The sequence below is a fragment of the Periplaneta americana genome, chromosome 11 (assembly GCF_040183065.1).
Source record: "Periplaneta americana isolate PAMFEO1 chromosome 11, P.americana_PAMFEO1_priV1, whole genome shotgun sequence".
Lineage (NCBI taxonomy): Eukaryota > Metazoa > Arthropoda > Insecta > Blattodea > Blattidae > Periplaneta > Periplaneta americana.
The window spans coordinates 46,196,017-46,218,449 of record NC_091127.1 but is presented as its reverse complement, the minus strand read 5'-3'; the positions used below and the strand labels follow the sequence as shown (position 1 = coordinate 46,218,449).

General features: G+C 31.9%; 1 protein-coding gene across 1 annotated transcript in view; it reads left to right on the top strand.

Annotated features, from left to right (window-relative positions):
• Positions 1-22,109, top strand: part of LOC138708970 (protein O-linked-mannose beta-1,2-N-acetylglucosaminyltransferase 1-like) — a 232,838-nt gene extending 210,729 nt beyond the window's left edge. The window contains exon 17 of the transcript XR_011334801.1: positions 21,645-22,109. The gene's annotated coding sequence lies outside the window, so the exon portion shown is untranslated. The remainder of the gene's footprint in view (positions 1-21,644) is intronic.
• The last annotated feature ends 324 nt before the right edge of the window (positions 22,110-22,433 follow it).

The window sequence follows — 22,433 nt, the reverse complement described above, 5'->3', positions numbered from 1 at the left end:
AACCATGTCATTCAGATACTACCATATGGTGGTAGATGAAAGAAATGCACTGTCCGATACTACCCGACTCTCCCCTAATTATATTTGTTATACTCGTATTTTCAGAGAGAAAAAAACCCCATTGTTAAAAGAGTGATATGAATATGAGACACAATATTTAACAGCCCTTAAAATGGACAGTATTGGTTCTAAAATTTGTGCTATTTTAAGTATATTCGTAAAATTATTACTTTTTGTGTCTAATAGGATATTTTATATCAAAATTCAATAAGTTACTTTGTTATAGCATATTACGATTAACCGTGATGAAGGATCATGGATCTGAGATTCATTGAAGAACAGAAATATATATAACAAAATATATAATTTTTTATTTATCTACTTATTTATTTTTGCAATCAGCTTCTTGATGCAGGAAATAATTCCTGGGGCATTTTTCTGGAGTTAATACACTTACCAGATCGACATTTTTTATATAATAATTATGATCTAAGGTACTTGGGGATATTAAGGCCCAGCATGTTATAAGGCCCACTACCTAGTTCTGCTATGAGTTATACACTTTTGCAAAAGAGAGAAACAGCTCTTAAGACCTACTTCTTCTTGCATTCGAGTGAGATATAAAGAAATTAGAATCTTGTTTGTAGCTGACTGGTGGCAACAAGTTGTGTGTGACTATTTCTGCTTTCATTATAATATTTTGCAAAATTTAACTTGATATTTAATCGTTTTATTGTGTGTTATTAATACAATATTAAATGCACGTTATTGTGTAAACATTAAGAAGTTTGGGGCTACCTTAAAACTTTCGCTAATGGCCATATGAGCACTCCATAAATTAAAATTGGCGCGAAGTAACAGAGCAGGAATAAGGCAGACAGCCCTGGAGCTACTTCCGGTATGGACCCCCCCTCCTGAACAAGTGTTTGGAATTAGGAAACATACCGTATGAATGGAGAAAGTCGACAGTCAGACTACTGTATAAGGGTAAAGGAGACACAACCAGCCCAAATTCATATAGAGGGATAGCCTTAGAATCCACGGCGTTGAAACTCCTAACAAGGTTCCTAAGCTGGAACCAATACTTCCGGAAGAACAATTTGGGTTCAGAAGAGGGAGATCCACAATAATGGCAGCGAAGAACCTACTGGATCAAATAAAACTGACATTAGAAGAGCCCAGAGGGAAACTATATGTGGTTTTTGTAGATTATTCAAAAGCCTTCGGCTTGGTCAACCGGAAGCTACTCATGGACAAGCTAGAAGAGCTAATTGGCAGAAAGTGCGACCATACTTATATCAAACATCCTGGCAGAGAACTACCTCCAGATAGACGACGAAGTAGGAAGATCGGACTGGCTATCCCAAACGAACGGCGTACTTCAAGGCGACCCACTAAGTCCTATCCTGTTCAATGCCTTTACATATGATGTCGCGAAAGAGATAACAGACGTCAACATGTATATCTATGCTGACGATATGGCTATCGCAACGACAGATATAGGCTCACTACAGGCAGCGATAGACACACTATGTAACTGGGCAGAGAAAAACGACATAAAGATAAACGAAGAGAAGACAGAAATGGTAGTATTTAGGAATGGAGGCAGGCTCACCGAAGCAGAACAAGTAAAATGCAACGATAAATTCCTAAAGAGAGTAAACAACTTCAAATACTTGGGTCTTACAATACAGACAACAGGGAAGAGTTTCAGAATCCACATTAGAACAAGAACGGTGGCTGCAATCAGGGCCATGAACGAGATCAGGAACATCAGGCTGCTGTCAATAGACACCGCTATGGACCTATTCAGGCTGAAGATATTACCTGTTCTTACGTACGGAATCGATCTGGTATGGGAGCATCTCACATATAAGCAGCTGGAAGAGATAGAGTAAAAGCCAGATACCTCAAGAGGGCGGTAGGAGTATCGCAAAGTACAAGATCAAGGCTGGTGTACGAGCTCACCAGGGAGACCTTCCTCATAGAAGATCTGCGGACTACACTACTGCTGCCATCTAGTGAAGCTTACAGTGAACTTCTACAGAACCTAGTGAGAAGAAAAGGGACATACCACCAGAATTCTATGCAACCTATGCGATGCAAGACAGAAGCTGGACTCAGACGAACTACGAAATGCGAATGTGACTACAAGATTGGCAATCCATGGCTTTCACCACAAGCTCTGCTCCAATAAGACATTCCACGATCCGGATGATACGTGCATATGTGTTTTGTGCTCAAAAAAATGTGAAAAGTACCATATATTAAAGTGCAAGAAACGCTGCAGATCTATCGCTGCTTATAGCAAGGACAACTAAGATTATATTTACTTCTACTCTTTGCACAGTTTGTGCGCAGTTCTCGTTTATTATTATTAAATAAGGCCCCTGAAATAAATACGTGGAAACGCCCACAAGTTCATAGAAGTCTCTGAATTGTAAAGTTCAAACTCTGAAGCACAATAATTTTTTGCAAGAAATGAAACAAACGAAAGACTGACAATTCCGAATGCAGAAAGAGCATTGGATGAATCATCAACTTCAGGACTTGTAAATATCCAGGGGTCGCGAATGTATTCTGTCTGCACAGAGAGATGTTGTAGATATACATGTGTGTATCTCTTGTGAATGTTGGGTGCACGATGAATGTGTAGGTCTCACTGAGGAAAAAACTGAAGACTTTGTATGCCCAAATTGTATTCAATACTTATATCCTTTATTGTGGGCTTATTATATGTCACAGCAGGATATAAGGCCGAGTGACATGATGTTAATTTTCATTGCTCACAGCATTTATGTGTCTGTTTGAATATTTATTTGAAGTAAAATATTATAGGATAACTATAAAAGTATGCTATTCCATTATTTAAAAATTGCTAAACGTCTTCATTTCAAAGAAAGAACGTTTTATTCCTTAGATGGGCCTTATTACCCCCGGTTACATTATTTAATGTACAGGGTGGGGCATGGGAACCAAGTGTTTTTTAAATGGCTTGTACTCGGTCATTATGAAAGGGAGAGACGTGCGGCATGTGACATTCCATTCCGTGGCTCATAGCATTTCACCTGCAGTCGGCATCATGGAGCAGTGGACGCATGTTTGCGTATGATTGTTTTGTTAGAAATGGCGAGTCGGTGACCTCGATACGGCGTGAGTTTTGCTACAGATTCAATATTAATCTCAATGATTCTGTTCCCGTGCGTGACACAATCTTCTGTTGGGTTAAAAAAAAAAAAAAAAAAAAAAAAAAAAGGCGCAATACTGAAGAATAAATTGCCCGGCCCCCAACACAGAGTGCGTACGCCAGAAAATTTTCAGTCAGATAAGCGATACTGCGCAGCCCAGGCCGCTCTGCTCGAAGACATTCAGCTGCTCTTGGAATCAGCAATCGTACGGTAAGACTGATTTTGCATGGCGATTTACATTTACACCCAAACAAGATAGGTGGTTTCAGCAAGATGGGGCCACGGCGCATATCTCCAGAGCGTCAATGGCAGTTCTTTGCCTCCTGTTTTCCAATCGTCTCATTTCGAGATTTGGTGATGTTCCATGGCTCCCTCAGTCCCCTGACCTGTCCACGTGATTTTTTTCTATGTGAGTACCTAAAGACACGTGTTTACGAGGATAAGCCTCGAATATTAAATGAATTAAAGGACACAGTACGTCAACACATCACCCAAATCAACAGAGATCCCCTGGAAAGAATAGAGGTGAATTTTCGTCAGGGCCTTAAACAATGCGTCAACACAGACGGACATCACATGCCAGATGTAATTTTCTGCACATAATTGAAATGGTATGTTCTCATAAACGTTGTTCTACGAATAAAATGTGTTGAAAACAAAAACTGTTTTATGATTATTTTAAAAACACTTGGTTCCTATGCCCCACCCTGTACAACGTTACTGTCTGTATTTGAGAGAGACAGTAACTGGTGCACTCGAAAATTCTCGACTCTTTCCGTGGTGTCTAATGAAAACTATAAAAAAAAAGTATTTATTAAAGCAAAAGTACACGAGTTAAATTACAGCCTTACGAGACAGAAAGGAACTTCAATCTTTTCGGACAAACTGCTGAAAATTTTCGTCATTTCCTCGAAAACAGACATAACATATGAACGCCTTTTGATGGATCAGTTGCAACTCCACTTTCGAAATGTCGAAATGTTGTTTTACAGTTCATCTAATATTTAAGAACTTCACTTATAACCTTCTTTTATTAAGTCAATCCATAAATAAAACTGACAAGTGTTAAGACAGGAATGGTAGGCCTACAGAGCGGCATGTGACATTCTCTGCGCCACTCGACAGCAAATGGGCCTGGTGAACGGGGTCCGTTACAGTCGACTATTAACATTACAGTATTCATATTGTTTACTAACATTGACTACAGAAGGTGTTGAAAATGTTCATCTGCTGCAACACATTCCTGACATCTCCGAAGAAAATTGACATTTACACGTGCAAGTTCGTCCTCTGTAATTATCCCGATTTCTCATATAATAAGTTACTGTGTTTCAATTTACGGATTGTGTGCGGATTGGCTTTGTATACTATATTTTTTAGATTTCCCCATAAATAAAAATCTCAGGCTGACAGATCGGGGGATGTAGAGGGCCGTAATCGTCTACTAATAATCCTCTCCTCGAATATTTCGCGTATTAAATTCACAAATTCAATGTTTCGGCTGCTTTGTGGACAGTTACTAAATTCTGTACTGTGACACTCTATATCAGTTAACTGTTCAAAACAAAGGTTGAGTATTTGTGTTCTGTATCTATCACCAATGATTGTATCATCAAAATATATAGGGCCTATAATCCTATGTGGAGTTCTAGAGCACCATGAATTTTAGTGGTTCTAAATGATGTGGTTTTCGAAACTCTCGTTTCTTGTGAGAGAATTGCAGCCTAGAGATAAAGTGAGCCGTGTGAATTTCTGTAGGCTAACTGGGTTTCACAAAGAGTTGCTTTGTGGATACTACAGTAATTATTTTCACAGATGAAGCATGGTTTCACTTACATAGCCATGTTATAACTCAAAACAATAGATACTGGAGTAGGTACAGAAAATCGTAATCTCATTCATGAAACTTCTTTACATGATGAGAAGATTAAATTAAAAGCACTAGATTAAAATAAATTAAGTTAAATAAAAAATAAATGAAATTTTAAGTTAAATTAAAAATATTAAATTAAAAAACAAAATAAAATTACAAGACAAATTAAATAAATTGACTTGATGTAATAAGGTACCTACCAAATAACGCCACCTTAACACTTCAGTCACTTTTGCTCTGGAAATAAGTTATGTACAAACACAAAAATTATGAAATAGGAACTGTAATCTTATCTTTACAAAATAGCACAATGAAAATGGATATATTATATACCGAACAAGAATTAGAACTCAAATAGGATAACTTTGTAAACTGGCGTTATTAGGAACAGGTTGTCCAATTAACGTCATCCATTTTCTAGTAACCTATACACTTATAATTGTTAATGAATTATTTTTCCTAAGCAACACAAATTGAACTAAGCGACTAAATTTGAGTTTCTGTTAATAAAATATACAAAATCACTCAATACTAATAAAGATTCCTGATCTGAAACTGAAACACCAGATGGATTAGAAAAATATGTTTTCCAGTGACTCCTTACTTAAAAAAAAAAAAAAAGAGAGACAAGGTGACACAGTAGAAAGTTATTAAACACAAAAGCATTTACCTTAGTTTAATATGAATGTTTTCCAATAAGTAAAACAAAAAAATAAGTTATGTAAAGTTAAAAAAAAAATAAGAGTTCGATAAGCAATTGAACCAATATCATCACTGCACATTCTGAACATTTGTAAATTGAAAGCTTAGTAATTTTCCTGATGTTTTCACACTGATGCTGTACTGTCAGCCTTAGTACTAACATAACCTAAAATTTTGTCTGTAGACCTTTAATGCCACATGGCGTTAAAGCGCAACTGAGTACTTGATAATATGACATGCCTGTTTCTCTAACATTTTCAAATTTTATAAATAGCAAATACTTTCTATACATAGAAGAATGTTTATGGATCACGAAAATATATAGTTTAATATAGTTATTATTTGCTCAACACACAAAATAAAATATTGGCTCTTACCTTGATATAAGAACAGCCATTCACAATCAACACACAACAGGAAAATGATGGAATATAATGTCACTCGTAAATGTCAGCGGACAGCTAGTAACTCATTTCATCACTAGATTGCAAACAAATTCAGGCTACAGTAGTGCACTACCGAAAACTTATGTCGTTAACAAATTTTAATAGGGTGGCGTTAAAGGTATGCATGGCGTTATTTGGCTCAGGGACCTTATAAATTGAAATCTATTAAATTTATAAAATAAAAAATAAAATAAATTGAATTATGATAAATTATTTGAAATGAAATATATTAAGAATAGATTAATTAAGTTAAATGATATACTAATTAAACCAACGTAATTCTTGTCGCATCTTACGGAATAGTCAGTCCACAACATGTCATACAGGAGGATACATACCTGAAATCGTTCTGGTGAGTCAACCAACCAAGTTTTACTTTTCCTCATTCTTAGTCTATTTTGTAAAATGATCTTATGTGGTTTTTACTTTTTACGATAATTGCAACATATCACAAGATGTCAATTTAAATTTTGTTATATCAGCAGTTACTATTTGTAAATTTAAATATTTGCGATTTTTAACATTTTTTTAAATTCAAACAAATGATATTATGTAATTATTGCAGTTAGTAATTTTAAATATTTTCATTAGGCCTACAGTCTTCACCATCACTGATGATTAATTAAAGAAGCTCGACAAGTAGTATTCCTACAACTGTTATATTGTTTATTATATTTTATTGCATTTTATGAATTTTAATGAACACTGTTGAATATTGACCAAATTGTGTGTTTATTGTTGAAGTGAAATAAGTTAAATAAAATAAAAATTAGTTAAATTAAATTAATACTTTAAAGCAATAAATTACATTAATGTAAATTAAAATGAATAAATAGCATAAAGTAAATTAAAATGATTTATGTCAAATTAATAGAAATTCGATTAAAATTTAAAAATATTGAAATTAAGGTGAATTGCAATAAATTAAATTATATTAAAATAACCAGATTAAAATAAATTGAGCAGCGTTAAATTAAATTTAATTAATTAAATTAGTATGAAATAAATTCCATTCCAATAAATAAAACAAAATTATCAAATTAATTGTAATTATATTGAATTGGATAGAAATTGATTAAATTACTTCACTTAATATAAATTAACATTAAAAATAGATTAAGTGAAAGTAAATGAATAAATTAAATTAAATATTTTCATTTAAATTAATATTAAGATAAATTTAATTACATTAAATTATAAAAAAAGCGATCACTTAAGATAAGGTAAATTAATATAAATTAATAATTTAAATACCATTAAAATACATTAAAATTAAAAAAATTGAAGTAAATTTCATTAAATTAAAAATAAATCATTAATGAAATAAATTAAATTAAAACAAATTACATTAAGTTAAATACTTTTATGAATTAAATTGTAATAAATTAATTTAGACATTATTAAAATGAATTATCATACATTAACTTAAAATCAATTGAATAAAATAAAATTAAATTAAATTATATTAAAATTAACTAAATTAAATTAAGTACGGTACATTAAATAAATTAAATTAATGCAAATTGAAATATAATACTTTAAAATAATTTAAATTAAAATAAACTCCTTTAATAAATTGAGCAACATTAATTGTATTACATTAAAATAAATTGATTTAAATTATATTAATTAAATTAATAAAAATAAAATACAATAATTTAAAATTAATGACATGAAAGTATTTGGATATAAATTAATTAACAGTATATATAATCATTCTATAAATCAAATTAAAATGAATTAATTAAATTAAATGTAAATAATATTACTTAGGGCTTTTAAGGAACCCGAAGGTTCATTGCCGCCCTCACATAGGTCCGTCATTGATCCCTATCCTGTGCAAGATTAATCCAGTCTCTATTATATCCCGCGTCCCTCAAATTCATTTTAATAAATTTGAGATAAATTACGATCAAATAAATCAAAGTGAAATAAAATAAAATAACACGAATTGAATTGAAATAAATTAAAAACAATATAAAATAAATTAAGATAAAATAATATAAATTAATTTAAAATGATATACAATTATAAAAATTGGAATAAATTAAAATAAATGGAAATAAATTAAAGGACGTTAAAATAAATTACAACGAAATAAAGTAAATTAGAATAAAATCAATTATATTAATTTAAAATAAATTAAAACAAAACAAAATAAATTAAAATACAATAAGATAAATACTATTAAATAACATAAAACAAAATAAATTGAAATAAAATAAATTTTATTATATAACAAATAAATTGAAATGAAATAAACGAAATTACAATATTATAAATTATATTAAATTAAAATAACATAAATTAAGTTAAATTGAATTAAATTGAAGTTAAATTAAACTATATTAAAATAAATTAAGTTAAAATATATTAAGTTAAAACATTAAAGTAAAATAAATTGAGATAAAACAAATTAAAGTAAATTACGTTACATTAAAATAAAATAAATTAAAGTAAAATGAAATAAATTGAATTAAATTAAATTAAAATAAAATAAATTTCAAATAATTACGGTAAAAGAAATTAAACTGAAATAAAATAAAATAATATGAATTGAATTGAAATAAATTTAAAAAATATAAAATAAATTAATAAAAAATAATATAAATTAATTTAAAATGATATACAATTATAAAAATTATAATAAATTAAAATAAATGGAAATAAATAAAGGAGGTTAAAACAAATTAAAACGAAATAGAGTAAATTAGAATAAAATCAATTAAATTAATTTAAAATAAATTAAAACAAAATAAAATAAATTCAATTACAATAAAATTATTAAATAAGGATTATGATACGCCAGAAATCAAGCACACTTCTGAACACGAACGATGATACACCATTTAGCATAAAAGAAGTGGAAAGGATAATTTTAAAACAAAACGATCGGAAAGCTCTAGGAATAGACGCCATATCAGCAAATATAATAGAACACGTACACTACAAATTACCCACATTATTTCTGAACGTATACAACAAATGTCTACATAATGGAATATTTCCGAATGCATGGAAAGTTGCAGCAGTCAAAGTAATATCAAAACCCAATATATCGAAGAGCAAACACACAGCAAGTACGTCGCGACCTATAAGTCTGATACCAGTAATGGGAAAGATTTTAGAGACGCTAATAATAGAGTTATGTTTCAGTTGTATAGTAACAATCTTCTACATGATAATCAGTTTGGTTTCACACCAAGGCAGTCGACAGAAGATGCTATATTTACAGTTGTTAGCTGGATAAAAGAAACGTTCAGCCAGAGATCGATAGGCTTACTCATCTCTTTTGACATATCTGGAGCGTTCAACAATGCGTGGTGGCCCAAAATTCTGGTACAGTTGCAGTCCATGAATTGTCACAGAAATGTCTTCAAAGTAATCAAAAGCTATTTCACCAACAGACAAGCGCAGCTTACGTTATGCGGTTCCAAAACAACTCGAGATGTTACACAAGGTTGCCCACAAGGATCGTGCTGTAGACCTGGGTTCTGGGTAATTCTGTATGACGACATTCTGAGACAACGTCTACTAGACAGTTGTACCCTTGTTGCATACGCAGATGATGTTATGCTGTTGGTAAGGGCAAAAACTTCGCATAATGTAGCCCGTGATGCAGAATCACCTCTGAACTTACTCTATAACTGGGGCTGTGAGAACAAGCTCAGTTTTAATCCCTCAAAAACGGTGGCATTGCTGGTCTCTAGAAAACGTAATGTCGAAGAATCGATTGTGTGCATGAATGGGGAACAGATTCAAATGACCGATAAGTTACCTTATCTTGGCATTGTCTTAGACAAAAAAATTACGTTTCGAGCGCATTTTGACTCCCTTCTAATCAAAGCCAACAAGCTACTTACAGGGCTTTCTATTGCAGCAAGACCCTCAACTCAGCAATTCTTAAAACTATATATCGGAGTGCAGCTGAACCAATGATTTTATATTGTGCCTCTATTTTTCATGATGTACTTACCAAGAAATGGGCTCAGAAGAAATTTGCACAAATTCAACGCTGATTTGCATTAAAAATCTCAAGAGCATACCGCACCGTTTCCACAGACGCTGCGTTAATTCTGGCTGGCATAGAACCCCTACATTTGACAGGAATATTTCGAGGAAAATTAACTAACATCAAAAAAGGACGTTTACACTTCAATTCCGACACCACAGAAGAAGTTTAACTCCCAGCTCATTTCCTGACTTGTGGACACCCTGCACTACACGCCCGCTCGGTTCGACCTGACTGCCCACGTCAACACGACCTCCACATCTATACCGATGGATCACGTTTCGTCAGAAATGAAGAGCCATGTATACTTGTTGGTTGCGCTTTCGTTGTTTACGATAGAGACTCTGAAATATCCTACAAACAGTATGGTCTCTCACCAGCGTGCACAATATTCCAGGCGGAACTCCTAGCATTGAAGAAAGCAACAGAATGGAGTGTAAATAGACCGTGTAATGTACGAATTTTATGTGATTCTCAAGCAGCACTCGCAGCAATTGACGATAAATATAACCTCAATCCAATTGCGGTTGGTATTAGGGAAACTTTGTTACTATGTATGTTTCGATTGGGTACGTGGTCATGAAGGGAACACAGGAAACGAAAGAGCAGATCATCTAGCCAAGATGGCCGCAATTTCGGAAACAGAACACACATAATACTCTAAACAACCTCTCTCTTATGTAAAAATGCAAATAAAGGTGGACATCTTAAATGACTAGAATGCAATGTGGTTAAATAGTACAAATGGTCAGATCACAAAATCACTATATTTTCCCACAGTTAAAGATAGACTAACCGTAAAGAATTATGAACCATCTTACATGTCCACGCAATTTATGACTGGACACGGAAAATTTAATTCATATTTTGAACGTTTCAAAATTGACAACCCAAATGGCTCTTCATGTCCCTGTGAACACAGCACACAAACAGTCGACCACCTGTTATTTGAGTGCCCGCTACAAGAACGCAAGAGATACCGGCTAGAAACCCACCTTAGCATGTGCGATACAACTTTCTCACCACCTATTACAAAAGTTCTTCTGAAGCAATGTTGCATAAAGGAATTTCATAGATTTATTACAGATGTATTCAAGACCTTGTAGAAAATAACAGTATTTAGTAACAGTGTCCTATTTATTCTTTTGCAGCCAAATTTATAACTTTTAAAAGTGTAGTTATAATACATATAAGAAGCACTCGAAAGAGTATTAAGTATGACTTTTATATATGTTGATCTTGTTTCACACATTAGTCACTGTAGTCTCTTATGGATTTTGTTCTTTTTCTACACGTTATTATGTGATAGCGTTCGCAATTTCGGTCACACAGTGAGCAAACGCAGTCGTCGTCTGGATGGTGGAATCTTTGCGTCCTACAGCCGTGGATAGCGAGTCTGGTTACCACGTGTCTTTGGTCCTGGCACGTCTCTCTCTACTTCCGGTCCGTCATTGCGCTTGTACAATAGAAGTCCGGGTCGATGTCTTCTTGCTTCCTACGCCGTGTCTCCAGGTGTGCTTGATACGGCCGTAGATGGTAGCATTAGTTCCAGCCTGAGGTCCTCTATGAAGAAACTCTCTTTGGCCAACAAGTAGACGATCCTGGTAGGGGACTGCTTTCCTACTCCTAGGACTCTCTTCAGGAACCTCGCCTTCACATTTTCTAACTTTGCAAGGTCGTTGTTCGTCAGTTTCTCCCATATTAATTCTATTCCATAGGAGGCAATCGGTGTTATAACTGCATGAAATAATGACATTGCTGTGGTCAGGGAGAGTTTGCTGATGTTCTGAATTTCGTTTATGGCTTTCGTGGCTGCCGTTGCTCTTTCCTGGATATGTATCCTGTAGGAAGTCATTGTCGGTTGCAAGTATACACCTAGGTAACGAAAGGTGTTCAAGATCTCCAGCGTATCTCCTTGCAAGGTAAATTTCTCGTCTTTTGCTCGTTTTCCTCCCTTTCTAAAAACCATGTGCACTGTTTTTTCTTTGTTGATCTCGAAGCTGTTTTTGCAGACCCACTGTTCGAGCCTCTCGAGTGCTGTTTGCAGATCGCTCTTGCAGTGCGACCCTAGAGTCATGTCGTCTGCATACATTATTAACTTCACTGTGGGTAGGTCCTTAACTATGTCTATGATGTCTGCTGTTCAGATGTTGAACAGCAGGGTGCTCATACGGTCGCCCTGCGGTACGCCGTTTGTCTGTCTGACCTTTTCGGATAGGACTGCGCCGTCGTTAATAATAATGTGGTTATATGTCAGAAGAGCCTCAATCATAATGGCTAGGGGGTGTGTATCTCCCAGCATCTGTTTTAGCTTGTTTATGAGGATGTTCCGATTGACTAAGTCGAACGCTTTCCTATAGTCAATGAAGACAGCGTGATTTGCCTTTCTTGTATCTAAGGGTCTGCTCTGCTTCTTCTTGTAGAACTTGTAAAGTGCTCCTTTTTTCTCGAAAGCCGAATTGACAGTCTGGGATGAATTTGTCCACTTCCATGATCAGTCTTTTAGTTAAGATTTTAGAGAAGATCGTATATATAGTGTTCTGTAGAGCTATGCCCCTGTAAGAGTTAGGGTCGTCAGTGTGCCCTTTCCCTTTATACAATATTGTCAATTGGGCCGTTCTCCAGCTGTCGGTGATTGATCCGGTTTTCAAGCATTGATTAAATAGCTTTTTCCATATGGGCAGTAGCAGTTCTTGTGTTTCCTTTTGGTGTTCTGCGCATTTGCTGTCCGGTCCTGCTGCCTTTCCATTCTTTGCAGTCTTGATAGCTTCCTGGATTTCGTTTGTGGTGATCAAGATGCTTGCTTCTGGTATACTGTTTGTATCTTTGACTTTGTAGGCTATATCTGCGCCGTTCCTGTTGAGTATACTGGAGAAATGTTCCTCCCAGGTATCGATTGGGATCTCTCTTGCCTTGGGAGCTTGTTTTCTTCTCAGCGCTAAGAACGGATCTGATTTTGCTTGTTCAGCTGATTCCCTTGCTTCTTTCTCGATGAACTCTGCTTTTTTTGCTTTTATTATTAGTTTGCATTCTTTCCTCTTCCTGGCGTAAATTTCTATATCTTCTTTCTCATTCGTGCTCTTTGCTCTGTGCAGTGTCCGCAGTGTTTCTTTCCGTGAATTGTAACATTCGGCGTCGAACCTTTTTTGAGCGTATCTTTTCCTCCTTAGGATAAAAGCCTTATTGAAAGAGCTGTTAACAAGTTGCATCGCTTCTTCTGTGCGGTCCTCTGATATAAGTGCGCTTACTTCGTCTATGACTTTCATGTCCTGCAGTTTTTCCGGGTCTAGTTTCCTAGAGGGTCTTTGTTCTGGTGTTATTCTCGCTGGTTCTGTCTGGTGTGTTATTTCTAATGTTGTAGACACTGGTATGTGCTTTCTGATGAGTGCTGCTTCTGAGGTCCATAAACCTTCTTGTTTCAAGATGCGCAAGGATTTCCCTCTGTGAAACACTTGGTCGATAGCACTTGCCCCGTTGTAGGCGAAATACGTTTTGAATGTTTTATCGTTTGCTAGTGTGTACCCTTCTTCTTCTAGTGCCTCTAGTACCAGGTCCGTCTTTTGACTTGCTTTGTCGGTTCTGCAGTTGATGTCCCCGCCAGTATTACGTTTGGTTGATCTGCAACGTGGCTTGTTGTCCTTAGTAGGGTATCAATTACTTCTTCAGTTGCTGTGTTTGGTGGGATGTATACTCCTTTTAATGTGAGTTTTGTTGTCTTGACTATTGTGGCATTTGTCTCTTTCCTGCATTCCAGTATCTTTCCAGCTGACGGTTTGAGGAAGCAGGACACTCCTCCCGCTGGTCTACCTCCTGTCGCTGTTGCGTATGCATGCACTCCATAGAACCCGGGTAGGTCTAGTGGTTCTTGTAGGAAAGTTTCCGTCATAATCACTAAGTCCGGTGAGGTCCGGTGGAATATATTGCAGAACGTGTCTGAGTCCCTCAGTGTTCCATAGGAGCAGTTTTAAGGTGTTCTTATTCGAAGGCAGCCCCTTCGGTGCTTCTGTGGCCTCGAAAAAGGTATCTTCTAACGAGGATCCCTTTTGGCCAGAACTCTGGCTTCTCTGCTTCGGTGAGGTGCTTAAAAGGAATGCCAACCCTGAAGGCTTCCATGGTTCCTTTTGTAGTTAGCTTTTCGCAGGTTATGCCCTCTTTTATGTTGTTTTTTAATAGGAACTTTCTGATTGATTCTTCGGTCGTGCCGTGCTTCATCTTGCCCACGTACAGCCAGGCAGTCCTGTCTGCTGGTCTTAGATCGTTGTCATCTCCTTCTTTGGAAACTATGATCGGGACTTTTTCTTGTCTCTGTCTTCTCCTTGAATGGTAGCGCGTCCAATTTTCTTCATCTTGGATGTCGACCACATGAGCTGCTGACACCTCCTCTGCGTCATTTTTACCGCCTAATGTAACGGCGGCTTCCCTGTTGTCTTCCTCGTTCTTGCATAATAAACCGACTATACGTGGCGGTGGATCCCTGTTTCCTGCGTTGAGGTTTGAATTTGAGTCTGCTTTACTGGGTTTCTGCCGTGGATTTATTGCTTGATGTTGTATGGATTATATTTCCTTCTTTATCATGTCTTGCACACTGTTTGTAAGTGCTTCCAACATGTTCGTTAATTTTTTCGTTACTTTCGTAGTGACTTTCTCTTCTATTTCGTTGAAATCCATATAGTGACTAGTTTTGCCGCTAGGAGACTGTGGCTGTAGGATGACGTTGGCCGGTTCGGTACGTCCACCTTACTCGCTCGGTTCAGCTGCAGCCGACTGCTCCCTCGAAGCCGGTGTCGATTTGTCGGGTTATCCGTCGGATGGCACTAGGTGTTGATCTTCTGGGTCGGGAGATGGCGCTACTTGTCTCATCAACCATCTGTCTCCTCTCTGTAGGTCGCCTTCTGATTGTACACTCTTAACCTCTTTTGCTATGTTTGCAGCGTTTTCTATTTCTCTACTATTGTCTTCTAAGACTACTTTCATTATAAATTATATTAAAATAAAATAACATAAATTAAGTAAAATTACATTAAATTAAATTGAAGTTAAATTAAACTACATTAAAATAAATGAAGTTAAAATCTATTAAGTTAAAACATATTACAATAAAATAAATAGAGATAAAACAAATTAAAGTAAATTACGTTACATTAAAATAAAATAAATTAAAGTAAAATACAATAATGTAAAATGAAATAAATTGAATTAAATTAAATTAAAATAAAATAAATTTGAAAGAAATTACGGTAAAATAAAATAAAATAATATGAATTGAATTGAAATAAAGTAATATAAACTAATTTGAAATGATATAGCATACAATTATAAAATTTAGAATAAATTTAGAAAAATGGAACTAAATAAAGGAGGTTAAAATAAATTAAAACGAAATAAAGTAAATTAGAATAAAATCAATTAAATTAATTTAAACAAAATAAAATAAATTAAATTACAATAAAATAAATACTATTACATAAGATAAAATAAAATAAATTGAAATGAAATAAGTTTTATTATATAACAAAATAAATTGAAATGATATAAACGAAATTACAATATTATAAATTATATTAAATTGAAATAACATAAATTAAGTTAAATTAAATTAAATTGAAGTTAAATTAAACTACATTAAGATAAAATAAGTTAAAATATATGAAGTTAAACATATTAAAATATAATAAATTAAGATAAAACAAATTAAATTACGTTACATTAAAATAGAATAAATTAAGGTAAAATAAAATAAATTAAAATGAAATAAATTGAATTAAATTAAATAAAAAAAATAAATTTGAAATAAATTACGGTAAAATAAATTAAAATGAAATATAATAAAATAATATGAATTGAATTCAAATAAATTTGAGGAATATAAAATAATTTAAGGTAAAATAATATAAATTAATTTAAAATGATATGTACAATTATAAAAATTAGAATAAATTAAAATAAGTGGAAATAAACAAATGAGGTTAAAATAGATTAAAACGAAATAAAGTAAATTAGAATAAAATCAATTAAATTAATTTAAAATTAATTAAATCTAAATAAAATAAATTAAATTGCAATAAAAGAAATACTATTAAATAAGATAAAATGAAACAAATAAATTGAGACGAAATAAATAAAATTACAATATTACAAATTATAATAAATTAAAATAACTTAAATTAAGTTAAATTAAATTAGATTGAATTGAAGTTAAATTAAGCTACATTAAAATAAATTAAGTTAAAATATATTAAGTTAAACCATATTAAAATAAATTAAATTAAGATAAAACAAATTAAAGTAAATTACATTACATTAAAATAAAATAAATTGAAGTAAATTAAAATAAAGTAAAATGAAATAAATTGAATTAAAATAAAATAAATTTGAAATAAATTACGATAAAGTAAATTAAAGGGAAATAAAATAAAATAAGAATTGAATTGAAATAAATTAAAAACAATACAAAATGAATTAAGATAAAATAATATAAATTAATTTAGAATGACATAAAATTATAAAAATTGGAATAAATTAAAATAAATGGAAATAAATTCAAGGGGGTTAAAATAAATTAAAACGAAATAGAGTAAATTAGAATAAAATCAATTAAAGTAATTTAAAATAAATTAAAACAAAATAAAATACATGAAATTACAATAAAATAAATACTATTAATAATAATATATTTATTGCAGCCAAATGGCCATTTAGATTGCATTTAATTTACTTTTGTTTTTGGGTACTTATTGATTTTGTTCTTTTGGAGCATAGTTCAATATGATAGCGTTCACATTTCTTGCTGCACAATGTACACACGGATGAGTCACTCGGGTCGTGGTATGTTCTTGTCTTGCAGATAAGGTGATGGAATCCGTGGACTGCCAGTCTTGTTATTACGTGCCTGAGTTCAAAGTTTTCCTTCGTCCATTCTCGGTCTATCATGGCTCCTGTGGCGTAGAATTCTTTTGGGGTGGCTTCTCTTTTCTCTCTTAGTGTTGACAATAGTCGTTCCGAAGCGTTCGTCTTGGGCAGCATCATGTTTGTCCTTAGGTCTTCAGTAAGGAAGGTCTCCCTTACGAGTAAATATACAAATCTCGAGCGTGTGTACTTGGAGACTCCCATCGCCTTCTTTAAGTAGGTTGCCTTTACTCCTTCTAGTGTTTCTAGGTTAGCCATTGTTAGATGCTCTCCAATTATTTCAATGCCGTATGTTAGTATTGGCAATATTTTGGTTTTAACAGTGCCATTGCTGTTTAACTAAGATAAAATAAAAGAAATATAAATAAAATAGATTTGATTATATAACAAAATAAATTGCAATGAAATAAACGAAATTACAATATTATAAATTATATTAAATTAAATTAAAATGAAGTTAAATTAAACTACATTAATATAAATTAAGTTAAATTATATTAGGTTGAAACATATTAAAATAAATTAAATTAAAATAAAACAAATTAAAGTAAATTAAGTTACATTAAAATAAAATAAATTAAAGTAAAATAAAATAAAGTAAAATGAAATAAATTGAATTAAAATAAATTAAACTAAAATAAATTTGAAAGAAATTACGATAAAATAAATTAAAGTGAAATAAAATAAAACAATATGAATAGGATGGAAATAAATTAAAAACAATATAAAATAAATTGAGATAAAATAATATACATTAATTTAAAATAATGTAAAATTATAAAAAATAGAATAAATTAAATAAATGGAAATAAAGTAAAGGAGGTTAAAATAAATTAAAACGAAATAGAGTAAATTAGAATAAAAGTAATTAAATTAATTTAACGTAAATTAAGACAAAATAAAATAAATGAAATTACAATAAAATAAATACTATTACATAAGATAAAATGAAATAAATTGAAATAAAATAAACTTAATTATATAACAAAATAAATTGAAATGAAATAAACGAAATGACAATATTATAACTTATATTGAATTAAAATAACATAAATTAAGTGAAATTAAATTAAATTGAAGTTAAATTAAACTACATAAATAAAGTTAAAATATATTAAGTTAAGACACAATAAAATAAAATAAATTGAGATAAAACAAATTAAATTCCGTTACATTAAAATGAAATAAATTAAAGTGAAATAAAATAAAGTGAAATGAAATAAATTGAATTAAAATAAAATAAATTTGAAATAAATTACAATAAAATAAATTAAATTGAAATAAAATAAAATAATATGAATTGAATTGAAATAAATTAAAAACAATATAAAATGAATTAAGATAAAATAATATAAATTAATTTAGAATGATATAAAATTATAAAAATTGGAATAAATTAAAATAAATGGAAGTAAATTAAAGGAAGTTAAGATAAATTTAAAAACAATTGGAATAAAATCAATTACATAAATTTAAAATGAATTAAAACAAAATAAAATGAATTAAATTACAATAAAATAAGTACTAATATATGAGATAAAATAATATAAATTGAAATAAAAAAAAATTATGATATAACAAAATAAATTGAAATGAAATAAACGAAATTACATTATTATAAAATATATTAAATTAAAATAACATAAATTAAGTTAAATTAAATTAAATTAAAGTTTAATTAAACTACATTAATATAAATTAAGTTAAAATATATTAAGTAAAAACGTATGAAAATAAAATAAATTAAGATGAAACAAATTAAAGTAAATTACTTTACATTAAAATAAAATAAATTCAAGTAAAATAAAATAAATTTGAAATAATTTGAATAAAATAAATTAAAGTCACATAAAATAATATGTATTGAGTTGAAATAAATTAATATATATATATATATATATATATATAATAAGATAAAATAATATAAATTAATTTAAAATTATATAAAATCATAAAAAATGGAATAAATTAAAATAAATGGAAATAAATTAAAGGAAACTAAAGTAAATTAAAACGAAATAAAGGAAATTAGAATAAAATCAATTAAATTAATTTAAAATAAATTAAAGCCAAATAAAATTAATTTACAATAAAATAAATACTATTAAATAAGATAAAATAAAATCAATTGAAATAAAATAAATTTTATTACAGAACAAATAAATTGCATTGAAATAAACGAAATTACAATATTATAAATTATATTAAATTAAAATAACATAAATTAAGTTAAATTAAATAAAATTGAAGTTAAATTAAACTACATTAAAATAAATTAAGTTAAAATATATTAAGTCAAAACATATTAAAATAAATGGTATTGGGTGATGGTATTGCATAATTTTGCTGATTTGTAATTGCTGCGGATAACTACATTTTGGAAGACTTTCATGTGATGGAAAAATTGTTGCAGTGCAGATCACCTCCGTGTCACCATCAAAATGGGTTGCTGCTGATGTAACTGGTATGTACAAAGACAAAAGCTTACTTGATATTTCTGTACCAGCATTGGTGTTTGCTTTCATGAGGGAACCATGCATATATAGGGTTTAAATGAAATAACCTTGCAAATTGAAAGCGACGATAGGTACACTGAAATGAATAGAAAACCTATATTACTTTTTGTGATTAAATGTACGGTTAATTAAAAATTAAGTTTGAAGTTTCAGCAGTCCGGCAATATCGCCGCTAACACACTGTTCTCATAATACAGATGCAAGAGGTTGAACTCGATGTGTTTCGGTAGGTGAGCTTCTCAGTTCGAATTCTGCAATGGCTTCAAATTAGAGGTCTTCAAAAGTAAATGTATACACGAAATTCGTCCACACTTTTGAATTATGTCAGTGGGATAATTAATTCTGTTAGATTTCCTATCGATATGGACAAAAATGACGCAATAGTTAGCGAATATGAGGTTGTTAAAATTTGGAAAAAACATTGTGAAAAAAAAAGAACTTTCCAGCAAAATGATGATATAGTTTGTTGTTACATACAGTATGAGCTATTTGCTCTGAAAATCTGCAAGACTATTTCACTTCCACTCTGTATGTACAGTGTTATTGAATATTTTTCCTTTGGCATTCCTCATCTGCTTTGTCTTGTTTATGCATTTCATGATGTCTTTGTTGCATTGTTGATTTGAAACATAAGGCCAATTCACACAGGGATAGTTTACAGGAGTCAAGTGCTTGAAGCAACTCGACTTTCCCCGTGTGATATGGTCGAGACAGTCAAGTTGTGACTTGGCGGTCAAGCAAAATTTGAGTTGATGACCCGTAAACTTTTGTGTCCTCTTTCACATCACGTGATGAACTTGACTCCACCACTTTGCTCATGTGAATGCTAACTTGTAGCAACTTGCAAACAGATATTGTGGATAGTGTACGTGTATGGTTTGTTTAAATTAATAGCTAATTAATTTAGGTATCAAATTTGAGATCATCAATTTAACTTTCACACTCCACATTTTAACAAATTACTAATTCTGCTTACAAATCACTTCGATTTGTAATTCGCAATTATTCAAGCAACCACCAGTTTTTAGGTTAGGTCTGCACCTGGTTAGAAGCAAGTGTAATACGGTACTATAATTATTTGGAATCCTCGTTGCAGAAATAACGTTCATTCTATCTAGTTGATAGAGGATAAATTCCTTAGGTTCCTATATTATAAGATATTCAAAATTCCTTTTCCATTCCAGTTCCCAACTAGATTATTGGGATGAATTTTTGGTTTCCATACGGTCAAAGACAGAAGGACTTACTCGATATTTGTCAGAAAAATAATACTGACTCGGTTAAAGTGCTGAAACGAATTCCATTTTATATTCCTCCAAATTTGGTATTCAATATCTCTAGATCGAGACAAATATTGAAACTTTTTGCTTGTCTTGGCCCCGCAATTTATTACCGGTATCGATGTATTAAATGTCTGATTTTGTAATCATAATAAGCAACATATCTTTTTAATGTTTTCATTTCTTTTATTTCTGTTGCTAATGAGTTGCATAATATATTAGTACCTATTTTATAACTACTGTCCATGTGAATAATTATCAATAATTATAAATTAAATTTATGTGAAGGTGCTTCGATAGGCATCTAGCCTACCTACTTTCCTGTAACTCATAATAAATAAATAAAAATAAATCTATAGACTCTGTTTTTAGAAGTGCATGAGATGTACGAAGTTGCGAGGAATATATGGCATGAGAAAACTTCGGTAATAATAAAAATTAAAATTAAACAAGAGGCAATTATTTCAGAAACTTGAGGAACAAGATGTTCAAAACAATGTAGAAGTGGTTCGCAAAAAAAAGGTAAAAAAAGAACTTAAAACAGTGTACCTTCAAGCATAGAACATTGAGCGTGGGGTTTTTTACGTGCAGAACACGGTTTCAAGTTCAGTGTCTCTGTGTGATCACAAATATGGTGTCAAGTTTAGAGGCTTCAAGTACTTAACCCCTGTAAACTATCCCCGTGTGAATTAGGCTTTTGAGATATTGCTTCTGTTTGCAGGCTGATTCCTTGGGTAGATGGTAGTATGTCGCTGGATTGCCTGGCACTGTCGCAAATTGGTGTGAACATATTTGCAGCGCTGTCCTTATGGCATGTTACAGCTAGACACGTAAAGAATTGCAATGTGAGGAGAAGACAAGGTTGAAAGAGTGAGTGGTTTAGTTAAAGTGTTCAATACATTTCATAAAATAAACTTGCACTATTTAATTGCACTGTAAATATAGTGTGCTCATAAAGTCCCAGTACATTTTGGGGATAACGTAGTCCAATTACAACGAAATTTTATATGTAGTATCTACTACAAAGTGAGTGTTCCACGTGACCTCCATCAATCTCAAAACACGTTTCCCAACGACGCACCGTTGCCTGGAAAACATTCACCAACATATCCTCTGTAATCATTGCACTGGCCTGGCGTATTCGTTCTTTCAGCACTTGCAGATTAGGAACCTTGGTTCGGTACATCTGTTGCTTGATGAACCCCCAAGCGAAAAAGTCCAGAGGTGTGAGGTCTGGTGAACGCGGTGCCCATATACGAGGAGATGCTCTTCCAATGCACCTGTTGGGAAACATGTCATTGAGATACGCATGTACTGTCAGAGCAAAGTGTGGTGGTGCTCCATCTTGCTGCAACACCACTGTATCAATGACACCATCTTGCAGTAACTGTGGGTGTAAGAAAAGTTGCAGCATATCAAGATACATGTCTCCCGTGATTGTTTGCTCGGCGAACATGTATGGACCGTAAACTTTTCGTTTAGTCAAGCCAAGCCAAACATTCACTTTCTG